This window comes from Schistocerca gregaria, chromosome 6 (assembly GCF_023897955.1).
Source record: "Schistocerca gregaria isolate iqSchGreg1 chromosome 6, iqSchGreg1.2, whole genome shotgun sequence".
Taxonomy (NCBI): Eukaryota; Metazoa; Arthropoda; class Insecta; order Orthoptera; family Acrididae; genus Schistocerca; species Schistocerca gregaria.
In genome coordinates this window covers 293,821,438-293,837,289 of record NC_064925.1, presented here as the reverse complement: position 1 = coordinate 293,837,289, position 15,852 = coordinate 293,821,438, and the positions used below count along the sequence as shown (strand labels likewise).

Below are 15,852 nucleotides of genomic sequence, written 5' to 3'. Positions count from 1 at the left end.
TTCTCCAAAACACTTATTGGTATCGACGGTGGAGCAGTTAAATAAAAAAGTTGAATAACAGGGAAACAATAGATTCCTACAGCACGTAATTAGTTACGATCAACAACAGAGCTCTAAACACACTTCTAAATGCACACTACGTCCTCACAGTAGAATCCACGGAAATCCCACAAGTCGGCACTCCAAAGTATTTGTATCTGCCGCGACCACCCGCAAACCGCTCCACACTGTCAAAGTCGCTCTGCCGCGACAGAGCGTCCGTCGCGGCGCTACGTCCAGCACTTCACGTGCCCTGCCTCGTACTCCCTCGAGTCCTCTCTTGAAACGATGCTCCTCCCCACTTCCATACAGTCTCACCATTAACGAGCACTGTGATTGGCTAGAGCGCTCCCTCCATGTCTCCAGTCCAACGTACACTCACAAACACATTTAAACACATACGAAATACTGGAGTTAAATTTAAATAACTTGAAATTAAGTAAATATTCCTGTGGCTGGGCCATAAACACGCTCTAACACACATTATTAGATACATAAACAAATAAACGTATATCAAAGGAATAGAACAAAAGGTAGGCCAATAGCCTAATGTCTCTGTGCTTTCTAAAACACAGTAGCCGGCCGTGGTGACCGAGCGGTTTTAGGCGCTTCCGTCCGGAACCGCGCGACTGCTATGGTCGCAGGTTCGAATCCTGCCTCGTGTATGGATGTGTGTAATGTCCGTAGGTTAGTTAGGTTTAAGTAGTTCTAAGTTCTTGGGGACTGATGCCCTCAGATGTTATGTCCCATGAAACACAGTAAATATATAACCAATTTCTTCATGAAGAGTAATTATCGGATATAAACGAAGACATAAATGAAATAATATATTTATAAGGATGCTGCCACCGTTTTTTCGTGTAACTGTGGAGTACTTATGGCCTAACGCGATCGATAGAAATCGCCCACTTTGACCTCTAATAACTAATGTACTATTCAAGTTAGATGCCTGTAATTCATGTCAATATAGGATTACACTAACATCTTTCTAAAGACACAGCGATCGACAAAATCGGATGAAGCGTTTAAATTTTGGAAATTCTTTGCTGGGTGTTACTTGTATAATTCACCGTCAGATACCAAACTTTAAACTAATAAAGATATCGAAAATCTGATTACACCATCAGAATCGTCGTGCAAATAATAGTAATTAACATATTTCTTTTTGAGATATCATGATTGATCTGGCTACTATTAATTTCTATACGAACTGTGAAACGTCTGCTGTTAAGGTTTCATGAAGTCCGCCACCTTTGGCAATCCCGGCATAGACATCTCCTTCATCGACACAAAGCACCGTCCTTGTCACAGCGGAATTCCCAGCCACGCGGCTGGGCCATGCGCTGGGTCTACATTCCCCCCCCCCCCCCCCCCCCCTCCCTCCGTCTGGCTACGTTTGGCACTACGTGGTCGGCCTACCGAGCGGCCCATGCGGCCATTGCACAAAATTTCATTGTGCTACCATCACTCGTTTTTCATGGGAGCCCTCTCAGGCAGCTAAACGTTAATTGTAACTGACTTGTATTAACACTTATAAGACGTGTATATTTCTATTGTCTATTTTCAAACCACAAATCATGAAAGACCTTTACATTTTATTAAGAGGATGAAGTAGGAATAATTAATATTTGTGATGTTGGAAATAATTGTGGTAGCAGGGAATGTCTGCACCAAAGTATTATTGGCAAGAGAGACCACACATTGACATAATTTTAAAAAGGGCGGGAGAGACCGAGTATGGATACATTTTGTAATGGTAGCAGGGATTGTGTGCACCAGAAAGAACTGTTGGCAGGAGAGACCGCACTTTAGCGTTCGTAGAATGTCAGTAGTGAGCGAGATGTGAAGCGAGTAACAAGTCCAAAGCGAGAGGTTGAGAGGAGCGGTGTGCCTGCCAGCCACCAGCTATGATTTACAAGAGATTATAAACGGATGTACAGACACATCAGATAACTATTATCATAAGAGGAACTAATATTATGGAATTATTTTCTTTGCGAAACTCAAGACTGTTTGCGCAATTCTAGATGTAAAATTATTGTAAAAAGTCCAATTTGAACGTTTGTAAATTAATTTCGTTACCAGCAGTAAATATTTGAAGAAACGTTTTCAGAATAAAATTAATTTTAGCCAGCAATGTTGCATTACTGATTATAATCCATCCCAAAAGCCATCGACGTAAAACTTTACAAAAATTTTATTGTTGTCAAGAAAAAGTGTAACTATGAATTACGCAATTTCAGTCAAATTAATTAAAGAATAACGTTAGCTTTGCCATTAAATAATGTCTGCTTTGGTAATAAATACAGCCACTTATTCTGACAGCCCACCAGTAGTTAATAGTGTATGTCAAACCAGAGTAGATATATTCATGTAGCAGTCAGATGGCGATCCATTAACAGTAAGAAAGGTAAGCAACAGTTCTGGATTATTGCAGGTAACGACACATTCTATGTTTCGTCGAAATAATCAGAAAACAGCTTTTAATAAGCAGCATTTAAATTTGTATGCGAAGATAGAGAAAGAGAATTAATTTCAAATGGAAGATTTCATTTGTTATTATTAAGCAAGAGATAGAAATCATAAGGAAAGGTTTCATAGCTTATTGTAGAAGGGAACAAGAGAGATAAAGAAGAGATGGGAAGGTTTCACACTTGCCTCATCATCTTGTCCATTTCTTTTCTTAATGTTATCCAGATATTCGTCGCCTCGCCCTCCTTTCTGATCATATTCGTGTACTATAGGGTTCATGGTCCTGAGTCACCCTATAATATACGTGATTTTTAAGATTCTTTGACACTAATGAAACTATTAACACAAAATTTTTTGCAGGTTGTTCATTGATTCTTGGACAACATTTTTTGATTGATTTTTTAGTAAATTCGGTCATCACTAACCACTCATCCAAGAACTTATTTTTTCTCTCCAAAATGAGCTGTGTCAATGACGGAAGTGCTGCAGTCTGTAAATCTTAACCGGAAAAATCTGAATCTCTGGGATATTTTGCAGTAACTAATCAATAAATGAAAATAAAAAGTTAGCCCATGACTCACTGCAGATATGCCCGAGCAGTAATTCAGCCAAGTTCCAGAAAGATATCATTATTAGTGTACCCGCAATCTATTCCGTCAGCTTGATTGGTTGATTTGGGCGGGAGGCAACCAAACAGCGGTGTTATCGGTCTCATCGGGTTATGGAAGGTTCAAATAACATCTGAGGTCATCAGTGTCCTAGAACCTAGAACTACTTACACCTAACTAACCTAGGACGTCACACACATCCATGCCCGAGGCAGGATTCGAACCTGCGGCCGCAGCGGTCGCGCGATTCCAGACTGTAGCGCCTAGAACCGCTAGGTCACTCCGGCCGGCAGTTAGGGAATGATGAGGAAGGAAGTCGGCCGTGCCCTTTCAAAGGAACCATCCCGTAATCACGGAGAACTTATGTCAGGATGGCCGGACGCCGGTTTGAACCGTCGTCCTCCCGAATGCGAAACCAGTGTGCTAACCACTGCACCACCTTCCTCAGTCGTCAGCTTCAGCTACATTGTATAAATAAGTGGTTGTTAATATCTCCAAGCAAGCAAATTAATACTGTCTTTCTGTTGCCAAAGGACTTCCCCTTACACTCAAGGAAACGATGCTATGAAGAGGACAGGACAGATTCGATTCCTTGCTTCAGACAAGGAGAGGCTATCTGTGTGACACGTTCTGAATTCACAGTTCAATTTGCGACTGGAATGCTCTGTCTCTCTTTCCGTGTGAGCCAATGATGGACGGGAGCGTAGAATGTTGTTTCGATTGTAATAAGTTGAACGTAACCGCAGCTAGACGCGACGGCGACAAGACCGTGTCGGCTAGTGAGTTTATCTTATCGGCGTGACCGTAAGTTCTCCGTTCCGTAACATTTTTTGCTGTGCGGTCGACGAGGACGAAATGCTGTCGCTTTAAGGGGAACGACATGGTGACGGAATAAAATATTGCTCAAATTCAGAGATTTTTTTCTCCGTAATGGAATGTAATAGACAAATGGGGTTTGCTGCAGTGAATAAAGCATACATTGAAGTTTTTGTTGGTTTTTTTATTGAAAAATATTAATATCTTCACTGTGTAATTGGGATTTTCCCGAGGCAGCTCTGAAAGGAGGTAGATCTACGGTTGTCGCTGTAACTCCGGTTGTGGTTATCTGAAATATGAAATTAACATATCACCCTGATCCTCACAGATCATCGAATGATTTGCAAATGTTTTTGTCAAAATTGTAGATTTTTCGAACTGTTTTTTTTTTTGGACGAAAAATACTTAATATCAACACAAAAAAATCGGCTACGCTGAACTGAACAGAATTCAATTTGTTTTGAGGGAGACCAAAAATCTTCAAAATCGTGGGCGACGCAACCATGCCGCAGAACATGGTATTTATCATATAAAAAAGGAACAAAGCTTAAAGTTACGGGATGTCATCGATGCTTGGTTCTTAATAACTATCCATCCGGCTAGTGGATGATTGCTGTCTGCTACTTTGACCTGCTAAGCCCTCATTTTCGTCCTGAAAGCCCTTTTCGTCACTGAGCACACCGCCGCGGACATGTCTTCACAGAATCGGCGCATTTGCAATGTGCATCAAATGTAAAAAGATACTGATAAAATTGATTTTTCGCTTTACACGGAACAGTAAAAGCACTCGGCTCTGAATGACGCCGACTGATGCTAACTCAGCCTTGAAACAGCTGACTGAGCGTCTGCCTGCGGGCCAACACCGGAAAAGTGAAAGTTTACTGTGTATTCCAGACAGTGGTAAACATTTGCACCATCACAGCCGGCCCTAAACATCTCACGGGCCGCCGAAGGGTGCGTGAGCGTGGAACCGGTTCTCTAAGGCCAAGGCGTGCCATGCACACTCCCATTCAAACGCTCACATAATCGTTACTTTTTGGAGTTAGCACATAATATTTTAGGAATAATTCTTCAATGTATATACAGTCTAATTCAGTAATAAACAATTGTTTTCGACAGTCACCATGTCGTTCCCCCTAGCTAGAACATTAGAATATAGGGTTTTTCTGTAACATTTGACTCTTGTCTTAACCGTCTTGACGTTGAAGCTCTTCTGTCCATGTTTGGTTACAAGTAGATTTGTTTTTGGAGGGGGTCCGTCATGAGCAAACACAATTTATGTTACACACACACACACACACACACACACACACACACACACACACACACACACACACACACACACACACACACAGTCTTCCACAGAGTATCAGTTAATGACAGGCATAACTGCAACTAGCCCAGTCGTAAATTTTCGAAGTAACAGTTCTACATTAAGTTATTAAGTTCTATACGGCTACAGATGACAAATTGAGAAACAAAACAACTGCATTAAATTACATAAAATTCAGGAAACCCACAGCATATGGTAACAAGATATATATACAAAAATGTCTTTTTTTCAAATATGTAAATAACAAAAAACTGATGACGCTGAAACTTCAGGGAAACATGTCTCTGGAATAAAAAGAAAAATATTACATTGTGCGTTGCTCATGGCACACACACCCCAAAATCAAATCTTGCATTGTTAATTGAGTGACGCTTTCGCCTTGGGACGCACGTGTTGTTACGCAGAAAGGAAAATTAGGATGCTACTTCATTACTCTGCATGTAGGTGTTATGTAGACATATGCACAATTCTGAGACGCCATTAGAATCGAGTGTTTGCTGAAGGACACAAATCTTGCCTTGGTAACTGACTAGCGCATCATTTTGGCGTAGATATCTTGTTGCTGACACGGAAAAATTATGATGCCACTTCATTATTATATGTAGGTTTACGTACAATATAAAGAATTTAAAATGAACGGCATTCCAGGCGACGAAAGTACAACAGCGTGATACTGTCACAAACGTCTCTTTCTTGAGATTGACGGAATACTCTCAGGTATCAAGAAGAATATGAAAAAGAGTTGTAAACGTTGAATATAAATTGGTTAGGAAATCTTTTCTGAAAAGATTTGTCTAGAGCGTAGCCTTGTGCAGAACTGAAATGTAGATGATAAACAGTTCAGACAAGAAGTCAAGGTTTTGAAATATAGTGCTACATAAGAATGCTGAAGATTAATTGGTAGATAGAAAAACTAAAGCGGAGGCACAGAAGCGAACTAATGAAAAATTAAATTTACGGCACAACTTGACTAAATGTAGGAATCTGTTGGTAGGACTATTCAGGAGGCTTAAAGAAATTGTCAGTTTGGATACGAAGGGAAGTGTAACGGGTAAAATTATGTAGATGGAGACAGGCATGAATTCGATGAGCATGTTCAAATGGCTGTAAGGGTGTAAAACTTATGTAAAGATGAAAAAGCTTGTTCAGGATAGAGTAGAATGGAGAGCTGCATCAAACAATTCTTATGAATGAACAAGAAGACGAAGTATTCAAAATATAAAAGACAAAAAGATTTTCTCATTTCTAGCTTTTATCCCGCCATACAGTGCCAGCTGCATATTTTTTGATGACTTTCTAAACACACTTTGTTTCGCTACTGAATGTGTTTCATGTCGTCACAGTCACTCAAACTAATCCTTACGAGGTGCGGCCTTTGGGACCTCGTGAAAATTTTCGAACCCGCTGTCCAAGCTCAGTTCTGGTAGAATGCTTCCATATTACCTCTAGCGTCCTTAAATCGACAAAACTACAATGTTTTACTGTCGGTTGAGTTACCATCTTCGTTGCTGACACGTGTTGTTGAAACATGTTGGGGTTTCCTAGAAAGCACTTCGTGAACTACGTATCTGTTTTCTTCAGCATACAAATTTTATTCGCAGGAACTGATCAATTTTAAAGATCCTAATTTTGATGAAATTGCTTGTCGGTGTGTGCAAGAAAATGGCAGTGATACATATATCAAGAAATAGACGAAAAACGCTACGATTTTGCAATAGCTAGTGATCACGTTTTTTCTAACGAACAAGATTATCAAAGGGAAAACTTCAGGACGATGGTCATGGGGACCTTCTTATTTTTACAATAAAATATTTGAAGTGTTAGTTAAAATCAACTGTGTTCTAAGTGGTGGTAAGGAGAAATGTAGATCCTTGCATTGGATGTCAGTTATCCACACTTTTTTATACACTTTTTTATATACTTATCTCCTACAATCTTTATGTGCAAGTTTTTTGTAAAAAATATATTTGCTACAGAGATACTATAATTTTTCAGTGCATCTTACAACGTACAGGATAATAAGTTACTACAGGCCGTAGCCTTTCCATGTTATTACCAGCATTTGTCTTGTTCTGTGCAGAACGCGACGTAACTCGAGATTGAATAAGATTATTCTCCAATGAAAGGCACCAATGTTTACCTCATGTGATTGTTTAATATGTTACAGAATCCCCTTTTCACCTGAAAAACACCAGTTGCAACGCATATGGCCGCTATGTTGACTACATATATTCACAGCTTTTCTCTCTTTTCATCTGTCGATGGAGATTAGCCTCCGAAGTGCATCGCAAAAATTTAGAAGATACAAAGTAAAATGTTACTCGAGCGTTTTAACTTTAGGAACTCTGAAACACTGCACAAGAAGAAGATGTAGTTAGTATATTGCCTACTGCAGCAGTAAGTTGATGGAAGTGTTAGTTTCGTGCTGTGTACAATATATTGGGAACATCTATCACTGCAGTAAAATTAAAAATACATGCGATGGCCGGGAATCGAACCCGGATCAACTGCTTGGAAGGCAACTATGCTAACCATTACACCACCATCGCACGACAAGACAGCGCTGAAGAGGAGCAAGAATGCTCCGCAAATAGCAGGATGAGCCGCGGAGGGGTCCCCCTCCTCCTTGTCCTCCCTCCCCCTCATGCAGTGACGTCAGAAGCGCGCCGTTGGATAGCAGTGTTCACGGCTGCAGGTACAGTTACCAGGCGGCTGGCGAAGTACGCTGATTGATGCCTGCAGAGAAGCAGCTACCCAGTTTCTAGGACCGATGAAGCTGTGCTTCTGTGGTTTCCTTCAATTTCAGCATCCGATATCTCACTTTAGGTTACTTCACAGCGTTCAGTTAGGCTTACCTAGCTGATTTGACGCCATATTTGTTTACAAATGTGGCAGTATACATGTAATGTGTTACAACAGCAAAAGGAACCTGTGACCACTGAAGGCAGTGTCACAAGTTCTCCAAAAATCGTAACACAACACACACACACACACAAATGTAATACTTACTAAAGTACGTGTAATGCAATATCGATATTGAACAGAATTCAAGCAAGAACCATAGATGTATCTCTTATAAACGCATAGAATATTTCGCAAAAATATAAGTAAATGTCAGTGTGTTCTTTTCTTTATAGTATAGTATAGTATAGCTCAAAATACAATAAAATAATAATACATAGCCGAGCGGCACCCCGGCGGAGGTTCGAGTCCTCCCTCGGGTATGGGTGTTTATGTTCTTAGCGTAAGTTAGTTTAAGTTAGATTAAGTAGTGGATAAGTCCAGGGACCGATAACCTCAGCAGTTTGGTCCCATAGTCCTTACCACAAATTTTTAATAAAGCATAAATTTATTTTCAACGAAGAATATCAATCTCTAACTAAATGGCGACGTATTTATTTCTTTTGATATTTATTTCATCGATCAAATGCAAAAAGTAACAATAGCAAACTTCTTTGGAACACAAAACACCGTCGCACAGTATTTCAAAGATTTATCATATGCTTGGCGGGTTTGCTTGGAATATATTGTTTGAATGGACTGCTACCTCCAAGACCCACCAGTTGCTCATCAACATTGCATTTGATCCAGAACAATACAGTTTAGCTAGTATTTCCACCCACTGTTTCAGTGAGATCCATATAGGTGATAGTTTGTCGTTTGCTCTTGGAATCCATCTATAAAACTTATCATGTTGTAACACTCCAGAGACATGAAAGAATCTTTAGTGACACTATAGAGGACAAATTGCCCTAGCTGATTCGGATCCTATAAACTGCTTGTCGATGCACCATACAATATATAAACACCAGCAAGAAATAATACACCGGTATATGCTTTCAATTTAATTTAATCAAAATCGTCCCATTTGGCACTGTAAACTCTTCGTCCCACAATATTAATATTTGATACATAATACTGCAGACTGTTTTGTTCATAACTGCTTGAAAATCAGATTTGATACCATTTACTATGGACGTAGCATATCTGGTTGGACGAGATGTTTCTTTCATTATGTTTCCACTGGATGCCCTTCCATGATGAGGAAAGGGAACAAATCTCCTACTGAGGTTCGTATCTTTCGACTGAACTACTTCAACAGTTTGCAAATTATAAGGTACTCATCTTATTGTCTGCACCGCAATATTCCCAACCTGACGCTGGGTGAATCTTATCTGCACTAGTGTTGTTTCCTTTTTCTGAAATATCCTCCCCTTATCAGACATATTACTTATTTCTTCTAATTCATTTCAGATAGGCGATATTTTACCATGCTGACAATACACCACTATTTACTGCAAGAGCTAAAAATACGTTTTTGTTCAACAGTCAGCCGGGCGTTATTGATTTCTTACGCTCAAAGATATACATATTTAACAATATAAGCGTATATTGCTGCAATGGCAAGTAGTGACTTCCACTGCATCGTACGTTGATATGTACATGGATCTGGATGTATTGAGACGTGAAACTCAATGGAGTAGAAATGAGTATTAAAAGAATCGGGTCATTATGACCCAAGGAACATAAGTGTAACAATTTCAGCTATTAAAATAAACAAAATAATGTTTTTTCAACAATTCAAGGTTTTGTGGTAAGTAATTATGAATACAATCAAAAACATCACTTTAGAAACACCACATAGTACATTTAAATTAGTAATAGAAAGATTAATTTACTGGAGGGTCATATGGAGCCAGGACAACAGCAGGATTAAATAGGAGACACCTTCTCGACACACAAGGAACGCTGTTTCTCGTCTAAGGAACATCTTGCGTGCGAAGTCGCTATGAAGGCATGCAACCGAATGCGAAATAGTCTGTTGTGGAGCTTAACGTGAAACTGACTATTCTTCAAGGCGTAGCTGCAGACAGTGCGATGTTTTATAAGCACGGAGAAAACAAACATTGAGTGGTTACCGTTGGTATGAATTGCAATGTCACGCACTTTTCCGTAGGGATGTTTGTTCTAGAGGAACATGAATTTTATAAGCAGGCCGGGAATCAAGTAAAAGCAAGTTATTTTCACCAGCTGTTGGCCAAAAGCAGTGCTCATATTATATTTGTAGTTCACTTACTTTTATTTTCCCACTCTTGCTTATTAAGACGTAAGTATTCGCTACCGCCCTTGTCAGAACACGTACATAAGAAAGAATCGTAGGGAGCAGAGCACCTCCAACTTCCCAGCCAATTTATCATCCAGATTAACTGTCGGCGTAACTGCATGCGAATGCGTTAAAGCATTGATGTTAGTTGATCTTGATACAACTCTTGGTACCTCTAGATTGGAGAGTTCCTTTCGTATAGATTTCCTATTCAAATGCCGATTCGTCGGGGTTGGAAACAAATTCCAAAGTTTATTTTTATCATCTACAAATTTTCGGGCGGGTTCTGTATTTTGCTGTGCATCGTCAAGTTGACGCTTTGTTTGAAGTTTCGTTATCTTGCACCGTTTGGAGTTATGCAACCATCCACTGTTTCCCTAAAAATCACTTAATCCGTCACGCGCAATTTAACGTGCATAACGCATTAGGTCACTATCACCTCTTAAGTGTCTCTAGCAACTACACGATCATACTGTTGCGAACTTATTCGAAATCTGTTCATAATTGTTTTTTACTCTGTTGCGGGTGATCTGCCATGTACTTAATTATGTTTAGTACTGGATCTTTGGCCAACGATTGTCCTTTTACTACTTTTCACTAGACGGGATTTGGGCTCCCTGTCCGGCAGTGATGATGAACTACATGTGTCGACGCCTGTTTCAATAACACTTTCACTTGTTATGCATTTATCATCATCATGTACTCCTCACGTAAATTTTCCGCAACAGTCCAGCATTTACAACACCATGCGTTCCACTGACTCAGCTTCCAGAAACGCTAACATTTCATCTGCCACTTCTTTCTCACTCTGCGAAAATTCTTGGACTCCTTTCTGACGAAATGCCAACTTCTGAAACTGTGATCACAGATATAATACGATGTTTGCTTTTTTTACCATTGCTGTGCTTCGTATCAACGCCACTGTTGTGAGTTATTCGTCGACTAAGCGGTTCAAATACGCTCCGTACCTTCATTCTGTGTTCACCACTGGATACCTCCACTTTCACCCCATGTTGCCATTAACGTCCGATATTGTTGATCCATGATAGACAATATGTGTCAAATTTCGTAAATTCTGTTGGCGACTTAGCACTCAGGGAGTTCCTTGTTAGTAAGGGACTATACAGGAATGATTCAGCTAAGCTGCTCTTCACAGATATTTCCGGAATCTCTTAAGACAGAGTCATTCTGTTTTCACCCAGATGAAGCGTGAAGAAGTCCTCAGTAAACGTAGTGTAGTATGTATTTTTCTTTGAACCTGATGATGGCGTAACACCCGAAAACACGTCCGTGAAAAAATAATAAATATTGTGGAGAGTCTGTGTTTTCCTTCAGAATCAAGTACAACCTCTCTTCATAGCTACTAATTAGGCCTACAGATACACAGTCTCAACTTTGCTTTATCAAACAGAGATTACAGGGTGAAAAGTATTTAAACCGACAAACTCGGGGAGGTTTTAGGTGACATCAAAACAAATATATTCCCCTAATGTAATTTTTTCCTATGAGGATTACTTAAACGGGTGGAGGCCGTATTACGATCTTCAGTTGTTCCAGGGCGTATTACTTTCTTCAATTGTAGGCAATTGCTGTCCACCAGTGTAGTAGTGCATTGTCTGTGTTAATTAATGGAGCGATATACCTGGAATGAGTACACTGATATGGTTGGTGCATACTACGTAGTGCTGCACAGCGGGTTTATCAAAAACAATATTGTAATGTTGATGCATTAAGTTGTTCTGAAAGCGGTGCTGATATTCAAGACAATAAAAGCGGGTTAAAAGCTGTGAGCTATCTGGGGAAGTTAACCTTGCATTACTGAGCAACTATTTCACCAGGTATCCAGTCTAGCTTACCAAATTTCCAATCACACTAACATTAATTATAATCTTTTAGTAGTCATTTTACGATAAGCGGTGAGATAATATATATATGACAATTTAAATAAAAAGAAATAAATCAGTTTATATTTGGACATTTACTTTAACATTAATATTGTTCCGTTACAATTTCAGCATATTACATTTGATTCATAACTAAACTGGTACTTCATTTAGGATTGTGAAAATGTGAGTTTGTAATCTTACGGAACACGTCAAATATGGAGTCAAGATTGGGAGACTGCACACAACACTACATTCATAAAGTTACACACGAAGAACATTGAAACATATGCAAGAGGAAAGTAACCACAACCAACCGATTCCATTTTCACCCAAAGAAATTACGTTCGGAGCGCAATCTTGTCCGTCATGAAATTACCACACACTGGTATACTATTTTCATACTAACTCTCTGAGAAATCTTCCCGAAAAGAATGGCTGAGGGCTACTTTGATGATTACACCACATGCTTCACGTGGTCAACTTGGTTAGCACAAAGAGTGTAACTCCATAATAATTTTGATAATTAAAATAAATAAGATCCAAACACAATTTACAAAGGAAAACCTCGAACTGGTTACTACCGCTTTACTATTAACCTGATGGGTCAAACAATTGTATAAGCACGTGGTACTGGTCTCACAAAGTACACCCCACATGTGTTGAACATAAAGAAAAGATGCTAGACTGAAAAATATTGTCAAGACGAGACGTTATAATCTCACGCACATTCGCATTTAAGATTGATGATCTTAGAGTTACGGCTCATCAACACATGGTTACACTTTGCTCACAAAGTAGTGACAAAGTAACTACTGGAAGATAATCTGAATTTCACACTCGAATTACGGTGCGTTGCAATTTAAGATAACATAAGGTATTTTAGATCTAAACCTGAAATAAAGGTGATTAAATTTTCAGTTAGGCTGAACTTAAGAAATCCATTGTCCTACGGACTTAGCAGAGACATGCTTAGCTGGAGATCTTACCACTTCAGGCGCTTGCCGCGGACAGACTGCCTTGGGCTCCTACCAAGGGTGCTTCACAGATACAAACGGAAGTGACCAACATGACAAGGGACGGACAGGACCATACTAAAAATAGAAACCTCTTTGCTTTTAGAAAGCATAGCTACCTGTTCCGACGTTGATCCTACTGTTCTCTAGCAGACCGGCTTGTCTGCTACCATCGAGCATCCAACCAGAAATACATTTGCTCATTCATCCTTTCACACAGAAGGGAACGGGGATGGCAGTATCTTATCATATACAGTATATAAAAGATAGCGGATGTAGGTTCCGTATGAGACTGTGTGACATGAATTACATATAAACTGTGTTTTAAAGTTTAGTAGTGTGACAGATCTTTCTTGTTTATGTGTAAAAGTAACACGTTCCACTGCTCAGTCTCCTCCCAGATAGTCAGAAACACCACAGTAAATTTAGAAGAGGAATTTATGCCGTAAATGACAACAGATTTAAGAAATTAACATGAAAGGAATCAGACAGAGACCTTTCAATATCCTAATCGCCGTATCCCGCGTCATACGACCTCTGTTGCTGTGTACCAACGTCTGCATGAGACCGGGTCATTTAGCAGATTACCTGGACGGGGACGACGTCGCACGGTAAGAACGCTGCCAATTTGAGGAAGCTGTCTTGCAGCATGTGGACCGGTATCCTTCAATCAGCACTCGTCCAATTGCACGTAACATGGGGACGAATCAAATGAATGTAAGAACAGCCCTTAGAGTGCAATTTTTACGTGCATTTCACTTGCAGCATGTCCACAACCTGGAACCAGTTGATTATCCACCCAGAGCACAGTTTTCGCGGTGCTACCTGGAATAGTGTGAAATGTATCCTACATTTGCATCCTCCGTGTTATTTACCGATGAAGCAACGTTGGGGCGTGATGGAGTCTTCAACATGCACAATTCGCATTTTTGGAGTGAGGATAACCCACATGCCACAGTTACTGGCGCTCAGCAAGTGCGGTTTTTCGTTAACGTGCGGGTCAGTGTTCTTGAGGACCGTTCAATTGGGCCGTATCTGCTACCTAGGCCATTAAATGGCAGGAATTACTACAATTTCATCGCCAGAGTATTGCCAGAATCGTTGGAAGACGTCCCGCTCCCTACAAGACAGCGCATGTGGTTACAACATGACGAGGCGCCGGCACATTTCAGTCGTCGTGTGCGTCGATTCCTGTACCGACGGTTCCCAGAAACGTGGGTTGGCAGAGATGGTCCTGTACCATGGCCTGCTCGATCCCCAGACATTTCCACTCTGGATTTTTTTGTTTGGTGACAGATGCACAACCTTGTTTATACAACTCCTGTTGCATCAGAAGAGGATCTGGTTGCCCGAATAGTAGCAGCAGCAGGAACAATTCGGGATACTCCTGGGGTTTTTGCCCGTGTCAGACAGAACATGGTCAGACGGTTTAACCTTTCTTTACGTGTCAATGGAGGAATTTTGAAAATATACTGTAACTGAAATTGGGCTGTGTTAATATGTTGCCTCTTCGTCATAAAAAAAATGGAGAAGTGTTTGCTAGTTTAGTTAATTTGCCACCAGAGAAATTGTCCTCTACCGGTTTAAATATTCCTCATAGGAAAAAATAACATTAGGGAAAAATATTTGTTTTAATGTCCCCTACAACCTCCCAGAGTTCGTCGGTTTAAATACTTTTTACCCTGTAATAATATCTTCTGTTAGTATCATAAAACAAAGAGAGACGAATTCAAAGCCGTTTTACTCCATAAAATCAGTGCAATACTTTCAGAGTTATTAAAATTTTAGGACGTAAGATTTATCTGTAATTGAACATGAAACAGATTGCTAACTCGTGCGGGAGTTTATTTCATAACCAAGTAAGACAATACGCCACGTCAGACAAGAAGGGAACAGAAAGATGCACCGTTGTGACATCGGTAGATGTATATGGTACCAGCAAAACGGGTATCCGGCTAACCACTCGCTTGTGGCTAGGAAGGTGCCCACCCGGCTCTTTCCTGGTCCCTGTGTAGGACAAGGAGACATTGTTTCTTAGCTTGCATGTTCGCCTGATTCGACGCCACTGGACGTTTTTGATTGGAGTAAACTCACAACTGAAATCTATGCAGAAGTTCAGACGACCCAAGAACATTTAAAATCGCGTTGTTGTAGCATGTCCAACGATGTCGAACGGATCTCTTCAGTCTGCACAGAAGCGCTTGTACCAGCGACTGCAAACTCGCAATTCATTAGACATTTGTCAGTTCGAACATTTGCTGACAGAAATAAAATTTTAAGCAAGTATCAATTAATAAAATAGTCGAGATCACAATGTACACCACAGTGACAGAAAGAACTGTTAGGGTTCGGTTATTTCCAGGACAGCTCCGAGCCAAACGCCCTGTACAATGCACCAACCGACCCCGAATCATCGCCATTTTCAGTTTCAGTGGCTTCAAGTGAGAGCTGATGGGAGGGTAGGGTCAAGGTTTGCACTGTTTTCTGGTGAAAGCTGGTACCACCTCGGTGCCATTAATGGTTAGAAGGTGGACAGTTGAATGCCTGCAACCAATCTGCCAATATGCTAGACACACTGGAC

The 15,852-nt window shown here is 40.3% G+C and overlaps 1 non-coding gene across 1 annotated transcript; it reads right to left on the bottom strand.

The window, feature by feature from the left end:
- Nucleotides 1-7,745: 7,745 nt before the first annotated feature.
- On the bottom strand, nucleotides 7,746-7,817 carry Trnag-ucc (transfer RNA glycine (anticodon UCC)). Its single transcript has one exon. It is a non-coding gene; the product is annotated as a tRNA-Gly (tRNA).
- Between the last annotated feature and the right edge of the window lie 8,035 nt (nucleotides 7,818-15,852).